The sequence below is a fragment of the Equus asinus genome, chromosome 3 (genome assembly GCF_041296235.1).
Source record: "Equus asinus isolate D_3611 breed Donkey chromosome 3, EquAss-T2T_v2, whole genome shotgun sequence".
Lineage (NCBI taxonomy): Eukaryota > Metazoa > Chordata > Mammalia > Perissodactyla > Equidae > Equus > Equus asinus.
Genome location: NC_091792.1, coordinates 81,646,315 through 81,664,227, shown reverse-complemented (window position 1 = coordinate 81,664,227; position 17,913 = coordinate 81,646,315).

Here is a 17,913-nt window from a genome sequence, read left to right as displayed (position 1 = left end):
CTTTTAACCCTGCTACCCTGTCTTTGTATACAATAAAAGGAGAGGCTACTAAAATAACATTCTAGCTAGCGATTGGAGGAGGACTCAAAAAGAAAAAAGAGAGAGAGAGAAGGAAAGCAATACGCTATTTATGCACATGAGGAATACTAAGCTACTGGCACCCACGTCTAAATGGTTAGGTACCCTCATTTGGGAGACATTTGTATGACACAACTAAGACCTACACATATAAAGCCTATACATGTAAAATGATTTAGAGCTGTACAGACATGCAGGAGTAAACTTTAGGCAGTTGTTAAAGTTAGCAGAGTAACGTGATGCAAGTGGGGTTATTCGATGGTTGTGAGGAGATGCTGACAAAGGATATCTTCAGACCTGCTTTTGAGAATACGTAGGACAGCGATACTCAGTACTATTCACTGAGCACCTATTTTGTACGAGGAATTTTAAAGAGGTTACCTCACATAGCTCTGAAAACAACCAGGAGAGGTAGGACTTGCCTTCACATTAGCAGAAGGGTAACTGAGACTCAGAGAGGTTTATCTGGTGGGGCAGGACTTGTAAGTGATGGAGAGAGTTGCTGTTTGAACCCAGGTCTGTCTGACTCCAGTCCACATGGTCTTGCTCCTACACGAGCTGCTGCAAGTTAATGGGACCACAAGAGTTCGTGTTTCTTTCTCTGTTGATTCCTTAATGCTGAATCTGCCAAAAGCTACTCTTGTTAATTGACGTTTCTCCCAAATCTGCTTCTCCTTGTGTGTCTTCTCTCTCTGACACCCCTGGCCATCATCCCAACCAGTTGGACTTGACGCCTTTCTTCCATTCATCCCCCCATGCAATCTGTTTGCAAGTCCTGGCAATTCTAATCCTGTCTTCATTTTCACGCTGTTCCCCCATCTCTGCCCAACTGGAACCATCCACAGCAGTGCCTCACTCCTTCTAGCTTACTAAACCGAAATAACCTCTAAAACGGCCCCAGATATCCCTGCCTGCTGGTGCTTACACCTTTGAGTAATCCCCTCCCCTTGCATGCTAACTGGGCTTGGCAACTCACTTTGAAGGAACAGAGCAAGGCACAATGAATAGATTTCGGCACAGGCGATGGGATGTCACTTCCCGGATTAGGTCACAAAAAGACTGGTTTCTGTCTTGCTTGCCCTGTCTTGCTCTCTCACTTGCTGGCTCTGATGTCATGAGCTGCCCTATGGAAAGGCTCATGTGGCAAAGAAGTGAGGGAGGCCTCTGGCCAACGGCCACTGAGGAACTGAGGTTCCCAGTCCAATAGCCCGAGAAGAGCTGAATCCTGCCCATAACTATGCCGAGATTTCTGATCTACAGAAACTGTGAGATAAGGAGTGCTTGCTGTTTTAAGCTGGTAAATTTGGGATAATTTTTATGCAGCGATAACTAATATACTTCCTAATGGGTATTCCCAAGTCCGGGGTAGTATTGCTAATTTTTCTGCCGCCAAATTAAACTTCCGGAAACATAGTTCTGATTATGTCATTTGCATGTTCAAAAACCTTCAATGACTCCCATTTGCCTTTACAAACTAAGCTTCTCAGCTTGGCAAGGATGATGCTTCATCACCAAGTCCCAGCGTACCAGCGAAGAAGAAGTTCACAGTTGAAGGCGACAATGTCTAATTCAAATACCGCCAGAGGCCGCTCTGTCTCTCAAAGGCTGAATAAGATTGGCTCCTACCACGCTACACAGCCTGTGGAAAACCCAACACTGTTACCAGGATTTCTATCATTCCTGGTGGGTTTATATTCTCACAATCACCTCTGGCTTCATTTTGCTTCTGCTGAATTAATTCAGTGTCCGGCTTCTCTCTCTCCATCCCACACATGTTACTGCTTCGCATCCTGTGAACCCAGATGTGGAACCTGTCCTCGTTCTTGGCACCCACACAACCACACACGTATACTTCATACAAAACTGATGTGTGAAGCAGATTTTACTAAATTTTGAAGATTTGCCTCACACCTCAAATAACTTAAATTGTATATTAACACCACTCTTAAAATATTTTTGGAAGAAAATAAAAGTGTAAGTTAATTTTAGTTTATATTTGCATAAACACTGGAAAGATACTCTAGAAACTGGAAAAAAGTTACCTGAGGGGAGGGTAGGATGGGTTAGATAGGGACAAAAGTTGGGCTCAGACATGTCACTGTATTCCTCTATATTATTTTGATTTATGAACCATGTAAGTGTGGTTTGTTTTTCTTTTTCAGAAAATTAAAATTTAAAAAATCATTAGACCTCCCTCCGTGGGGAATTTCTCAGTGGCTATGCCATCCTGCTGGATTCTTTTTTGTGTTTTTTAGGAAGATTAGCCCTGAGCTAACATCTTCTGCCAATCCTCCTCTTTTTGCTGAGGAAAACTGGCTCTGAACTAACATCCATGCCCATCTTCCTCTACTTTTATGTGGGACGCCTGCCATAGCATGGCTTGACAAGTGGTGCGAAAGTCCACATCCAGGATGGGAGCTGGGGAACCCTGGGCCGCCGAGGCAGAACGTGCAAACTTAACCCCTGGGCCACGGGGCCGGCCCCCTGCTGGATTCTAAGTCCCCCTGTCCTCTCCAGGGCTGAGTCCTTTTCTGCTCCCATCTAGACTTTCCTCGCTCCCAATTCAGTTAAACTCTCTTTTTGTCTCTACTGTCAGAGTCAGCTCTAGGCCCACTTTTGCACATTAAAAATTCGGGAAAGGGCTCATATGCGCAAAGTACAAAGGGAGACGTAAGAGTGGTACTTTTAAATTCAACTCCTGCCGCACCCTCTCATCCAGGAGACAGAATGAGACGGGGGTGGTGGGGAGGAGGTGTGGAGGAGGCTGTGTCATCACAGAGATGTTGGAAGGGAGGAAACCCAACAGGTGAAATGAAAGAATATGAGAGGCAAATTGTACTTAGTAAACAACTTTGCTTGGGACCAAGCTACCCGCATTCCCCAGCCTTCTCAAGTCATCTTTATTGGGCACGTGTCCTGGATAAACCAATAAAACTTAAGTTGCTCTGATGACATAAGCGGTTTAAGAGACTTCCAATTCATAGTATAACATTAAAACATCATAATTTTTTTAATTGAGCAAAAATTTGAACTGACCCTTCTTGCAAGAGGATATACAAAGGGCTAATAAACATATGAAAAGGTGCTGAATTTCATTAGTCGTCAGGGAAATGCAAATGAAAACCACAGTGAGATATACTACACACTTATCAGAATGGCTAAAATATAAGAGACAATACAAAGTGTTGGGAAGGTTGTAGAAAACTACTGGTGGAAGTGTAAATTCGTGCAACCAACTTGGAAAACTGGTGATATTGACTAAAAGCTGAACTTTTGCATCACATGGCTATCCTTTGACCCAGCTATTTCTCTCTTAGGTATAGTCCAAACAGGTGTGTGTACATATGTCATAGTGATGATAGTTTAAAACTTTATCTTATGTTAAATTCAACTACATTGTTGTATATAATTTGAGACTTTTAAAACCCTCATCTCCACCAATTATTTTTATTCTGCTCTTTAGCAGCTGTGTGATCTCAGGCAGGTCACTTCACCTCTCTGGGACTCATTTTCCTTAGACATCAATGAGGAAGCTGATAAGAGCAACGCCAGACTAACGGGCCTCGCAATGTTGATATTCTGTATATCTGTGATTTGGCTTCTGTGCCTTCCCGACTGTGTCTCACCACATCCCCACCTCCTCACACAACCCACATGCTAATCAAAAAAACAGCTCACACTTCCAAGAAGAGATGAGCCCTCTCCCCTGCCTGCCTGCCTCTGCTTTTATCTCAGCAGGTCCTTATCTATTCGAAATGCCTCTGCCTTCAGCAAACTCACCTTGATTTCACCTGTAGCCCATCATCTGCGTCTCCTCTGAAATCCTGTAATACTTAATCTCTTATGTCCCTTGTGACAACGTCATTCTCTACCTTGTATTTCAGTCATTTGCTTACATTTTGACTCTTTTTTCAGACTCTGAGCTCTTTTGAGAGAAAGGTACTTGCATTGCTAAACCTACTTTGCCTGTTATAGATGTTTATCAAGAATTTGTTGAACTAATTACTTTAAGAATGTTAGTACTATTGAGCTACTCCTTACACTACAAAAGAGATCTAATATAGGAATTTCTTTAAAACATCTGAATCAAATGAGCAAGATACCATCGTTATTTTACAGCTCAATATGTGCCTGCAGCAAGGTTTGTCCTAGGACGACTAAAGCAACCGAGTCTGGTAATTCCTGGACCACAGGGCTCTAATCTGGAGAGAATGACCAAAAACATCTGTCTGAGAAAGGACGTGTTAAGTTTCTGAGACTGAGCTGAACTCGGTTCCTAAGTGGGTCAGCAGGGACATGCAGAAGAGCCGACTCTGTCTATCTCACGCTGGTCTTCTTTCCCTCTCGGCCTCCTGAGTGTGACAGATGCAGGAGAAAGCCTTCGCACAGTTGTAGCTGAGCCACGAGAACCATCCCCAGGGAGGGTTCAGTTAACCTTCATTAGTTGCTAACTCTCTTTTACAGGTTGTTTCTATATTAAGTTCTGTAGATTAGTGGCTTTCAGTCTTTCCACGCATGGAGCAGACTGTTCTTGCTCCTGTGAGTAATCCCCAAGGAAGTCAGAGCCACGAAGATCCACGCGGGGGTGAGAGCGAAAGTCCAGACCGGAGGGGTTTTCAGGGTAATAGGTTTGTTTGTTTGTTTGTTTAATGTCCTTTTCAGTTAGGAATGTAACATAATGATATAGAATGCTGGCCAATTAAAATGCAGGTATCTTTCAAACAAGAGCCTATACAAAACGATTTACAAAGAAAAGACATGTGTGTATGTTGCATCTGTAAGGGAGCTATGACGTTTGGCCGTCAGCCCCAGAGACCAGGGGTGGACAGAGAGCCCCTTCCCAGCTTCGCTCAGATTTCACTCTCTGGAAAGACAGAGGTCGGGCCTCTTGTTCCAGCTGGAGTTTCTTTGATTCACGGCAGCACTTTCTCTTGCCGTGAATCATTGTCACGCTGTCAGGGATGAAGAAAAATATGTAGTCAGATATGTTTTGCTGAATTTGTTAAAACGCACCTCAATTTTGAGTTCAGCCTTACTGGAGAGCAATAAAAGCATTATTTAGTCAAAACTAGATAATGAGTAAATGACGTATGTAAAGTCCTCACAGTAGCACATGGCCTATAATAGGTGTTCAGTAAACAGTGGCTAAACAACACATATCATCATCATCATCATCATCACCATCATTGGAAAAGACAGCAAGCATTTGAAAAACAGCTAGAAAAAAGTCCATGGTTCAGACCTAGAGAAAGCCATCAGAGATCATCACAAGAATAATAGGTGAGAGCCAAAAAGAAAAGGAGAAATAAACCAGCACATCAGGAACTCTGAGTGAAGGTAAAAGGAATGGGGGTGTATATGGGTTCCTTATGGATATGGACCCAGGAGGGGTAGTAAAATGAGACTCAGGGCAGTTAAGTTTAGAAGGGTTGTCTTACCTCCTCTGATGAGCCACACAACGCTGAAACAAGAGGGAAGGAGGGGGAGAAAAACACAGTATCCACCACATTTAAATTTTACCCTAATAACGATATGAGCCGTGAGATCCTATATGCATCCTCCACATGTAGCTTCAATATCCAGGGCATGAAGCCCTTTCTGAGTTCAGGATACGTTGCAACCTGGCTGTTCTCAAGTAGCTTCTGCACAGGCCTCGCCTCCCCCCATTTTGTCTTCCTCTTCACCTCTCTCTGTGCAAGAGAGATTTAACTATCGAAAAACCTTTACTAAATGCTATGCCTGGTGCTGTGCTGGGGACAAGGCTCCTAACGTATATGGGTGAGCAAGATGGCCTAATGCCTGGGGCTGGCATTTCAAGGAAATGGGAGGACGCCACGGTGAGGCTTTCACTGTGAGAGCCTCTACCTGGCACGGCATCTGGGAGGGGTGGTCAATATTTGCCCCTGTGTAAGCCTGCAATTTTTTGTTGTTTCGCTGCAGTTCTCGGATTTGTGGAGCTGTCACCTGTTTCTAGCTTACAGTGCTGAATGTGCTGATAAATTACTGCCTTCCTCTTTGGGCTCTCTTCGCTAAGAGCCCCACACAACTGTGTGAAGATTAGCAGCCGTCGTCTGCTGGCTGGTTTGTTGTCTACATCTCTACCAGGCAGGAGAGCTTTATCTGGGAACATTCTATCCTGGCATGAATAAAAGTTTGCTTACCTCCCCAACAGCCAAGTATATATGTCTGTTCCCACACCACATATAGTTTTACAGCTGGGTTGCTATAATTATGATTGAGAACTATTTTTGATCTGAACTAATATTAGTATTTGCCTACAATCTTCTCCGTATGTTTTCTTCAGGAGTGGGGGTGCTGAAATGTCTCATCTTCATTTATGCAGATCAGCATGTAAAGAGGAGATCCAGGAAAAAGCAACTTTGCACATTCAGAGAACTTGGAAGTGAAAGTTTGCATTATTCATACCACACAAATGATTTTCTCCCACAATCCAACTCCAGAAATCCTTTACTCAAATCATTTACTGTGATATAAATATTGTGCCTTAAAGTCCTAGCCTTTGGCCTATTCTAACCTTCAATTCTCAAGGCTAACTGTTCGTTTAACTCCTGCTTCATGCCTCAAATGGCATTTATTAGCATATAAAAACACTGGCCAGGCTTAAATCCCCCAAAGACTTCTGAACCTCAAACCCAACTATGAGTTTAATTTATTAGTGATCGTTATTTCCTAGGAATCTGCTGGGTTTGTTCCATTCCATTCAGTCCAGGTCAGCAAACAGAATGTGCCATGCCAGGCGGAGGGGCAACAGAGACGCCCTCAAACTCATGAAGGTCTCCTGGGACCAGTGGGACCCAAACAGCTCACTCGATAATTTCAACCCGATGCCAAAGAAGGGCTCGGCTGGACTTCACAGTGGGGCTGTGGGAACAGAGAGGAGACATTCTGCCAGTGGGCAGTCTGGAGACGATCTGGAGAAAATGTGCACCAGAACTAAGGCATGAAAGGTGTGTGCAAACTGATGGGACCAGTGAGGAAGACAGGCCTCTGCGTTCCAGCAAAGGAATCGACCCCCGTGCGTGAAGTGTGAGTGAGGGGATGTCGGTAGGCGAGGTCAGAGAAGTTTCAGGTTAACCATGAAACATTGCTGTGTTAAACCATTTTGACCTACAGAAATGGCAATTTCCTATGTTCCACCTCATCAGTGGGGATCAGGTACAGACAGCTTTGCATTCATTCCAGGATGAAGAATTTGCACTTTATCTTGCATGGGCTGGAAAACTAACGAAGAATTTTGCCTGGGTGAGTTTCTGGCTCAGATCTGTATTTTCGACAGGCCACCTGGCAGGTGAAGGAGGTGGCCAAAACCAGTGTATCTCTCATCTCCAGTTTCTCTCTCTCACCTTCTCTCATCTGGTGAGGGCCCAGATGACAGACTGTGGAGGCCTAGACAAAGACTGAGGTTCCCGTGCAGAGGGACAGCTGGAACATGTCATCACGAGATACAGTCTGTCGGGGCCGGTGACTGACTTTCAGTGGAGAGGAAGAGAGAGAAGAAATCTTAGGGTTCTGATTTGTGTGATGAGAGGGAATTTGGAGCCACTAACTCAAATGAAAAAAGAGAAAAGGAGCAAGTATGGGGCAAAAATAATGTTACATTTTGGACACATTGATTATGAGGTGCCTGTGGAACACTCCAACAGATATCCAGAAGGAGACCGAATTTCGGAGTCTAATCCAGGGAGGGTTCTGGATGGAGCTGGAGATCTGGGAGTGGTCAGATCATCGGGGGCAGGGGCGGTGCGGTGAGGGGGCAGTGGCATGGGGGCATTGGGCCAAGCCGTGAGTGTTCACACTCTTAGAAGCATACAAGTTGCAAGGGGACTTCACAGATCCGCTGTTTTCTTTAATGCTTTTTGGTGGGTTTTTTTTTTTTAGGAAGATTAGCCCTGAGCTAACATCTGCTGCCAATCCTCCTCTTTTTGCTGAGGAAGACTGGCCCTGAGCTAACATCCGTGTCCATCTTCCTCTACTTTATATGTGGGATGCCTACCATAGCATGGCTTGCCATGCGGTGCCATGTCCACACCTGGGATCCGAACCGGCAAACCCCGGGCGACCAAAGAGGAACATGCGAACTTAATCGCTGCGCCACCAGGCCGGCCCCTCTTTACATGCTTTTTAACTGAAGAAGCTTCAAAAATAAACTCATTTGATGGGCTGGCCCCGTGGCCAAGTGGTTAAGTTCACACACTCCGATTTGGCTGCCTAGGGGTTCGCTGGTTCAGATCCTGGGTGCGGACATGGCACTGCTCATCAGGCCGTGCTGAGGCAGCATCCCACGTGCCACAATTAGAAGGACCTGCAACTAGAATGTACCACTACGTACTGGGGGGTTTTGGGTGAAGAAGGAAAAACATAAAAGATTGCCAACAGATGTTAGCTCAGGGCCAATTGTTAAAAAAATAATAATAATCTCATTCAGGAGTCCAAAATATAAAAAGGGTTGCTCTGGTTGAAATGAGAGAAGAGCCACAGAACCCCACTTGCTCAGGCTCCTGACTCCCTTTTCTTCCCTGAAGGCAGCCCCAGAAATCTCTGAGGAACACTGGGAAGAAGTGATCTGGAGCAGAGGTCAGAAAACTATGACCCTCTGGCCAAATCCAGCCCACCGCCTGCTTTTTTAAATCAAGCCCTGTGGGAACAGGTGCAGGCATTCGCTGTCTTGTCGCCTGCCTGCGTTCATGCTACAGCAGCAGAGTTGAGTAGTGACAGGGGCTGTGTGGACAGCAGAGCCTAAAATATTTACCATCTGGCCCTTTACAGAAAAAAATGTGCCACCCTGATCTAGACTGAACCCTTTATTTCGCAGATGAGAAAGCCGTGGCCCAGAGAATGTAAGTAACATGTGAGCAGCTGCTCAGGCTAGAGAATGACCTGGATACATTGCCCGCCCACAAGAATTCCCATAAGAACAGCCAACTAATAGCTCTGAACTTCGTTTCACCGTTGAGCAAAGCATAGTTTTTAGTATTATGTTGCTGCTATTATTTCTGAAATAAGCTCCCTTTATCCTATATGACTAATTATTCTCCCCTAATTTAATGATCAATTTTATGTTAAAACACGAAGTGTTATGTGTTCTCTTTCCAGAGTAATGCTGGTTGTAATGGGGCCTGAAAAATAAGTTCTTCAAGGTAGAGTCGCTATGGTGGCTCACAGAGTGAAAGCTCTGCTCTCCCAGGTCACACTGTACGCACCCACGTTGGCCCCCTCTACGTGCCTCGTCTGACCCAGCCCGCAGCTCCCGCCCCTTCCCTTGCCTGGCTGCTGTCATCATTGCTCCCATTAGTACGCACCCTCTAAGAAGTGGGGCCTGAAACAAGCCAGGGAAGACGAGCGCAGAACCTTTGGCCTGGGAAGCTGATGAGATGGATGCGAGGGGTGAGGGGCCGCAAGGGGGCACAGGGACCTGCCATCCCAGCAGGGGCTGGCTCCGTGGTCCTGCCTCAGCGCCTGCCCTCCCTTCAGACCAGCTCTTCCACATTTGGGCAAAGAGAAGCCATGCAAGGCAGGAGGCATGCCGTGCAGAGCTCCAAACATGGTTCAGGCAGCGGCAGCTGGCAGGGAAGTCCCACGGTCCCCAGAAGGACTGTGATGCAGTCAGCCAGAGATCCGGAGTAGAAGAGACGTGAATTTGGTCCTGGTTCAGCTGCTGACAAAGCAGTAGCAAAAAATAGACTCCATTTTCTTCAATCCATGTCCTGTATTTCTAGAGCAATAAAGCGAATAAAGAAACATGAATAAAAACCACTTATTTGTCACATTTCTTTTAAGGATGACAAGGGGGAAATGATCAGTCACGAATGAAAAGGAAAAAGTTATTTTCATAGATAGATAAGAGCTAAGATGTTTAAAAGTGTGAGAGTGGAATTCCCATTGTATTAAGACTGTTTCTAGATCACATGAAGTGGGGAAGAGAAACATGAAGGGGGAGCATAGAATAAAAATCTTTACAAGAAAATGAGACATCGGGGCCAGGCTCATGGCACAGCAGTTAAGTTCGCACGTTCCACTTCGGCGGCCCGGGGATCACTGGTTCGGCACCACTTGTCAAGCCATGCTGCAGCAGGCATCCCACATTTAAAATAGAGGAAGATGGGCATGGATGTTAGCACAGGGCCAGTCTCCCTCAGCAAAAAGAGGAGGATTGGCGGTAGATGTTAGCTCAGGGCTAATCTTCCTCAAAAAAAGAAAATGAGACATCTAATTCTTTTTTATAAACATACCAACCCCCTAGCCAGCCCTGGTGATCCAGTGGTTAAGATCTGGTGTTCCTGCTGCCGAGTCCTGGGTTCAGTTCCTAGTCAGGGAGCCAGACCAGCCTTGTATTGGTTGCAGTGGAGCTTCCAGACTAAGACAGATTAGGAAGAAGGACCCAGCCACCCACTTCCAAAAAACCTAGCCATGAGAACCTTCTGCATAGCAGTGGAGCATTGTCTGATACAGCACTGGAAGGTGAGAAGATGGTGCAGAAAGACAGGGCAGAGCACGCTCTGCTGTCCATGGGGTCGCCAGGAGTTGGAATCTACTCAACGCACTAACAAAGGAGGGTCCGGCTTCAAGGAGAGAAAAAAAGGAGCGGCCCTAAATAGGGACCATCATATGTCTCAGTACGCCAGCCTGAGATCAGAGATGAAATCCTACAGGCTGGTGCTCATGCTGAGATCAAGTGAACTGAGAGACCCAAAAGGGTTTGCAAACCAAGAAAGGAAGAGCTCGGGTGTGTTTAGACATGCCTGCACACAGCCCCAGACGTGGACGTGCTGGCTGCGCTGGCAGGGAGTCCGGGAGGACCATGAACTGGAGGAAGAAAGTGTCACCCCAATAAGACGATTTTTGCTTCTTTTAGCCTCAGCCATATTCAGCTTAAAAGTGACTCACTTCTTGCCACCTGGCACATTGGCATGAGTCACCCCATTTATTAGTAATTAATTCTGGTAAGTTTGATTCTGAAGGGTCATCCCAGAGGGTCCGGTTGCCTGGCCTGTGGGTACCATTTACAACATTTTCTTATGAGGACCGCGGCTGACTCAGGCCATCTGCAGGTGTCAACTATTGCTTGTTTTTTGACTAGTAGCTGAACCCCAACCTGCTTTATTTCCCTTCTCTCTTTACTTTTCCTCTTTCCAAAGCAGTCCCTTAAGGAACTTTGCTTTCAAAAATATAGCTACACAAAAAACATATGTACACACAAAGCTATGAACTAAAATGTTACCATATACTAGTGGTTGTCCCTGGATAGTACATATAGCAGTTTTCCATGGCTGTTGTAACAAATTACTACGTGCATAGTAACTGAAGACAACACAAACTTATCATCTGACAGCTCTGTAGTTCAGAAGTCCAAAACGGGCCTCACTGGGCTGAAATGATGTCAGGAGTGCTATGTTGCTTTCTGGACCTCGCCCTTTCCCACGTCTAGAGGCCGCCTGTGTCCCCTGGCTTATGACCTCCTCCTCCTTCAAAGACAGTGCTGACGGGCCAGTCCTTCTCCAGCTACATCCTCTCTGGTTCTTCTGATTTCCTCTTCCACTTTTAAGGAATCTTGTGACTACATTGGGCCCAGCCGAATAAAAGAGAATTTCCCTAGCTTAAGGCCAGTTGACTAGCAAACTTACTTCCATCTGCAACTTTAATTCCCCTTTGCCACATAACCTAACATATTCACAGGTTACAGGATTGGGACACAGACATCTGTGGGGGCCATATTGTGCCAACAACAGTAGAATTATGGGTGGTTTTGTTGTTGTTGTTTCTTTTATCTTATATGTATTTTAAAATTTCTGTATAATAAACATGGATTACTCATACACGTTTTAAAAAATCAACTCTCAAAATAATATAACTCCTTCCACAACATCTCTTTCCACGTCCCTCTCTACACACCACCATCACTACACCCACCACCTATCTTAAGGGCAAAGAAAGTCACTGGAATTTTCCAAAGGTGGCCACTCGTTCTCGAATATTTGCTTCTCCCAACAGTTCTGTTCTATCTCCACAGTTATCCTTGTCTTGCTGTGTGAATTTTTACTATTTCCTTCACTTCTGTGGTTGGGAATGGGGGAAACAGTTGTTTTTAGAATCTCCTTTATCAAAGAATTGCCATCGACTCTTTTACGTGAGAGAATTTTGACATATTCATAATATATTCTCCCAGTCTCTGATATTTAGAAAAGAGAATCAGAATTCTCCCCCTTGATCTTGCCTCTTATAATCGGCAGAGCTTACACTTACATAGCACTTATGACGTTCCAGGCACTGTTCTAAACACCTTATATATATCAGGCTAACTCTTCTACTACACAACCATCTAGTGAGAGAGCTACTTTCCTTATCACCATCTTAAAGGTGGAAATGAGGCACAGAGGAAAGAGGAAACGGAGGCACAGACAGGTTAAGTAACTTGCCTAAGGCCACACAGCTAATAAGAAATGAAGCTGGAATTCAAACTCCAGAGTCCACCCTCTCGAGTATTTTTTTTTTATTTTAATTAAGATTATGATAGATTACAACCTTGTGAGATTTCAGTTGTACATTATTGTTAGTAATGTTGTGGGGACACCACTTCACCCTTTGTGCCCTCCACCCACCCCCCCTTTTCCCTGGTAACCACCAATCGGTTCTCCATGTCTATATGTTAACTTCCACCTATAAGTGGGGTCATATAGAGTCCGTCTTTCTCTGTCTGGCTTATTTCGCTTAACATAATACCCTCAAGGTCCATCCATGTTGATGCGAATAGAACAATTTGGTCCTTTTTTATGGCTGAGTAGTATTCCATTGTGTATATATACCATATCTTCTTTATCCAGTCGTCAGTTTCTGGGTGTTTAGGTTGGTTCCACGTCTTGGCTATTGTAAATAATGCTGCAATGAACATAGGGGTGCATGGGATTCTTGGGATTGCTGATTTCAGGTTCTTAGGATAGATACCCAGTAGTGGGATAGCTGGGTCATAGGGTATTTCTATTTTTAACTTTTTGAGAAATCTCCATACTGTTTTCCATAGTGGCTGCACTAGTTTGCATTCCCACCAACAGTGTATGAGGGTTCCTTTTTCTCCACAACCTCTCCAACATTTGTCACTTTTGGTTTTGGATATTTTTACCAATCTAACGGGTGTAAGATGATATCTTAGTGTAGTTTTGATTTGCATTTCCCTGATGATTAGCGATGATGAACATCTTTTCATGTGTCTCTTGGACATACTTATATCTTCTTTGGAGAAATGTCTGTTCATGTCCTCTGCCCATTTTTTGATCAGGTTGTTTGTTTTTTTGTTGTTAAGCTGTGTGAGTTCTTTGTATATTATGGAGATTAATCCTTTGTCAGATAAGTAGCTTGTAAATATTTTTTCCCAATTAGTGGGCTGTTTTTTTGTTTCAATCCTGTTTTCCCTTGCTTTGAAGAAATTCTTTAGTTTGATGAAGTCCCATTTGTTTATTCTTTCTATTGTTTCCCTCATCTGAGGAGTTATAGTGTCCAAAAAGATTCTTTTGAAACTGATGTCAAAGAGTGTACTGCCTATATTCTCTTTTAGAAGACTTATTGTTTCAGGCCTAATCTTTAAGTCTTTGATTCATTTTGAGTTTATTTTTGTGAATGGTGAAAAAGAATGATCGATTTTCATTCTTTTACATGTGGCTGTCCAATTTTCCCAACACCATTTGTTGAAGAGACTTTCTTTTCTCCATTGTAGGCCCTCAGCTCCTTTGTCAAAGATTAGCTGTCCATAGATGTGTGGTTTTACCTCTGGGCTTTCAATTCTGTTCCATTGATCTGTGGACCTGTTTTTGTACCAGTACCATGCTGTTTTGATCACTGTAGCTTTGTAGTATGTTTTGAAATCAGGGATTGTGATGCCTCCGGCTTTGTTTTTCTTACTCAGGATTGTTTTAGCAATTCGCGGTCTTTTGTTGCCCCATATGAATTTTAGGATTCTTTATTCAATTTCTGTAAAGAATGTCCTTGGGATTCTGATTAGGATAGCGTTGAATCTGTAGATTGCTTTAGGTAGTATGGACATTTTAACTATGTTTATTCTTCCAATCCATGTGCATGGAATGTCTTTCCATCTCTTTATGTCATCGTCAATTTCTTTCAAGAAAGTCTTGTAGTTTTCATTGTATAAATCTTTCACTTCCTTGGTTAAATTTATCCCAAGGTACATTATTCTTTTCGTTGTGATTGTGAATGAGATTGAGTTCTTGAGTTCTTTTTCTGTTGGTTCATTGTTTGTGTATAGAAATGCTACTGATTTATGTATGTTGATTTTACACCCTGCAACTTTGCTGTAGCTGTTGATTATTTCTAATAGTTTTCCTATGGCTTCTTTGGAGTTTTCTATATATAAGATCATGTCGTCTGCAAACAGCAAGAGTTTCACTTCTTCATTGCCTATTTGGATTCTTTTTATTTCTTTTTCCTGCCTAATTGCTCTGGCTAACACCACCAGTACTATGTTGAATAGGATTGGTGAAAGTGGGCACCCTTGTCTTGTTCCTGTCCTCAGAGGGATGGCTTTCAGTTTTTGTCCATTGAGTATGACGTTAGCTGTGGGTTTGTCATATATGGCCTTTATTATGTTGAGGTACTTTCCTTCTATACCCATTTTATTGAGGGTTTTTATCATAAATGGGTGTTGGATCTTGTCGAATGCTTTCTCTGCATCTATTGAGATGATCATGTGGTTTTTGTTTCTCATTTTGTTAATGTAGTGTATCACGTTGATTGACTTGCGGATGTTGAACCATCCCTGTGTCCCTGGTATAAATCCCACTTGATCATGGTGTATAATTTTTTTGATGTATTGCTGTATTCGGTTTGCCAGAATTTTGTTGAGGATTTTTGCATCTATGTTCATCAGTGATATCGGCCTGTAGTTCTCCTTCTTTGTGTTGTCCTTGTCAGGTTTGGGGATCAGAGTGATGTTGGCTTCATAGAATGTGTTGGGGAGTACTCCATCTTTCTCAATTTTCTGGAATAGTTTGAGAAGGATAGGTATTAAATCTTCTTTGAATGTTTGGTAGAATTCTCCAGAGAAGCCGTCTGGTCCTGGACTTTTATTTTTGGGGAGGTTTTTGATTACTGTTTCTATTTCTTTACTTGTGATTGGCCTATTCAGATTCTCCATTTCTTCCTGGTTCAGTTTGGGGAGGTTGTAAGAGTCCAGGAATTTGTCCATTTCTTCTAGGTTGTTCAATTTGTTGTCATATAGTTTTTCATAGTATTCTCTTATGATCCCTTGTATTTCTTTGGTATCTGTTGTGATTTCTCCTCTCTCCTTCCTAATTTTATTTATTTGAGATTTCTCTCTTCTTTTCTTGGTGAGTCTGGCCAAGGGTTTGTCGATTTTGTTAATTTTTTCGAAGAACCAACTCTTTGTTTCATTGATCCTTTCTACTGTCCTTTTAGTTTCAATATCGTTTATTTCTGCTCTTATTTTTATTATTTCCCTCCTTCTACTGACTCTGGGCTTTGTTTGTTCTTCTTTTTCTAATTCTGTTAGGTGTCGTTTGAGGTTGCTTATGTGAGCTTTTTCTTGTTTTGTGAGGTGAGCCTGTATTGCGATGAATTTCCCTCTTAGGACTGCTTTTGCTGCATCCCATCCCAAATGATTTGGTATGACGTGTTCTCATTTTCATTTGTCTCCAGATAATATTTGATTTCTTCTTTAATTTCTTCAATAATCCATTGTTTGTTCAGTAGCGTGTGGTTTAGTCTCCACATTTTTGCACCTTTCTCTGCTTTATTCTTGTAGTTGACTTCTAGTTTCATAGCATTGTGATCAGAAAAGATGCTTGATATTATTTCAACTCTCTTGTATTTATTGATGCTTGCTTTGTTTCCCAAAATATGGTCTATTCTTGAGAATGTTCCATGTGCACTTGAGAAGAATGTGTAGCCTGCTGGTTTTGGATGAAGTGTTCTATATATATCTATTAAGTCCATCTGGTCTAATTTTTCATTTAATTCTATAATTTCCTTGTTGATTTTCTGTCTGGATGTTCTATCCATTGGTGTTAATGGGGTGTTGAGGTCCCCTACTATTATAGTATTGTTGTTGATGTCTTCTTTTAGTTCTGTTAAGAGTTGCTTTACAAATTTTGGTGCTCCTGTGTTGGGTGCGTATATATTTACAAGTGCTATGTCTTCTTGGTGGAGAGTCCCTTTTATCATTATATACTGTCTCTCTTTGTCTTTCTTTACCTGTTTTACTTTGAAGTCTACCTTGTCTGATATTAGTATAGCGACACCTGCTTTCTTTTGTTCATTATTAGCTTGGAGTATTGTTCTCCATCCCTTCACTCTGAGTCTGTGTTTGTCTTTGGGGCTGAGGTGTGTTTCCTGGAGGCAGCATATTGTTGGGTCTTGTTCTTTGATCCATCCTGCCACTCTGTGTCTTTTGATTGGAAAGTTCAATCCATTTACATTTAGAGTGATTATTGAAATGTGGGGGCCTACCGCTGCCATTTTATGTCTTGTTTTCCAGTTCTCTTCAATTTCCTTTGTTTCTCGTCCCATGGTTTAGTCTGTTCTGATGGAGAGCTGCTACTCTCTGTTGTTGTCCTTCTACTTATCTCCTTTGCTCTTGGTTTTGTAGTCCCTTTCCTTTTTTTGATTTTTCAGGAATGAGGGTTTTCCTGAGCATTTCTTGAAGAGGAGGTTTGGTGGCAATGAACTCCCTTAATTTTTGTTTATCTGGGAAAGTTTTTATTTCTCCATAGTATTTGAAGGATATTTTCGCTGGGTAGAGAATTCTCAGCTGCAGGTTTTTGTCCTTCAGATTTTTGAATATATCATTCCACTCTCTTCTAGCCTGTAAAGTTTCTGCTAAGAAATCTGCTGAAAGCCTGATGGGGGTTCCTTTGTAGGTTAATTTCTTCTGCCTGGCTGCCCTTAGTATTCTCTCCTTGTCATTGACTTTTGCTAGCTTCACTACTATATGTCTTGGGGTTGGTCTACTTGCATTGATAAAGTTTGGAGATGTATTGGCTTCTGTCACACGAAGTTCCATCTCCCTCCCCAGGTTTGGGAAGTTCTCAGCCATTATTTCTCTGAAAAGGCTTTCTGCCCCCTTCTCCCTCTATTCTCCCTCTGGTATACCTATAATCCTTAGGTTGCATCTCCTAATTGCGTCAGATAATTCTCAGAGAGTTTCTTCATTTCGTTTTAGTCTTAGTTCTCTCTCCTCCTTTGCCTGCAGCATTTCTATATTCCCATCTTCCAAATTGCTAATTCTTTCCTCCATATTATCAGTCCTACTGTTCAGTGCATCTAGATTTTTCTTAATCTCCTCTATTGTGTTCTTCATTTCCAGTATTTCTGTTTGGTTCTTCTTTATAGTATCAAACTCTTTTGTGACATAGCTCCTGAACTCGTTGAGTTGTCGGTCAGAATTCTCTCTTAACTCATTGAGTTTTTTAATGATGGCTGTTTTGAAGTCATCATCATTTAGGTTGTATATTTCATTGTCTTTGGGATTGTTTTCTGTGTGTTTGACATTTTCCTTCTGTTCTGGAGATTTAATATATTTTTTCATATTGCTTGATGGTGTAGATTTGTGCCTCCGCATAGAGATAGAGTTTAGTTACTGCTTCCACTTGTTTCTACTGGTGTGGTGGGGGGACAGCTGTTTATACTGCTCCAACAAGGAACCCTATCAGCTGTTGCTAACTGGGCCTGGGCCCCTCCACACAGTCACAGTGATCCTGTGGGTTCCCTCTTCAGCTGTGGAGGCCGTCACAGGGGGGCTTCAGGCTGCTGGTGCCTACTGTTGCAAACCACCTAGACGTGCTCCCTCCTTAG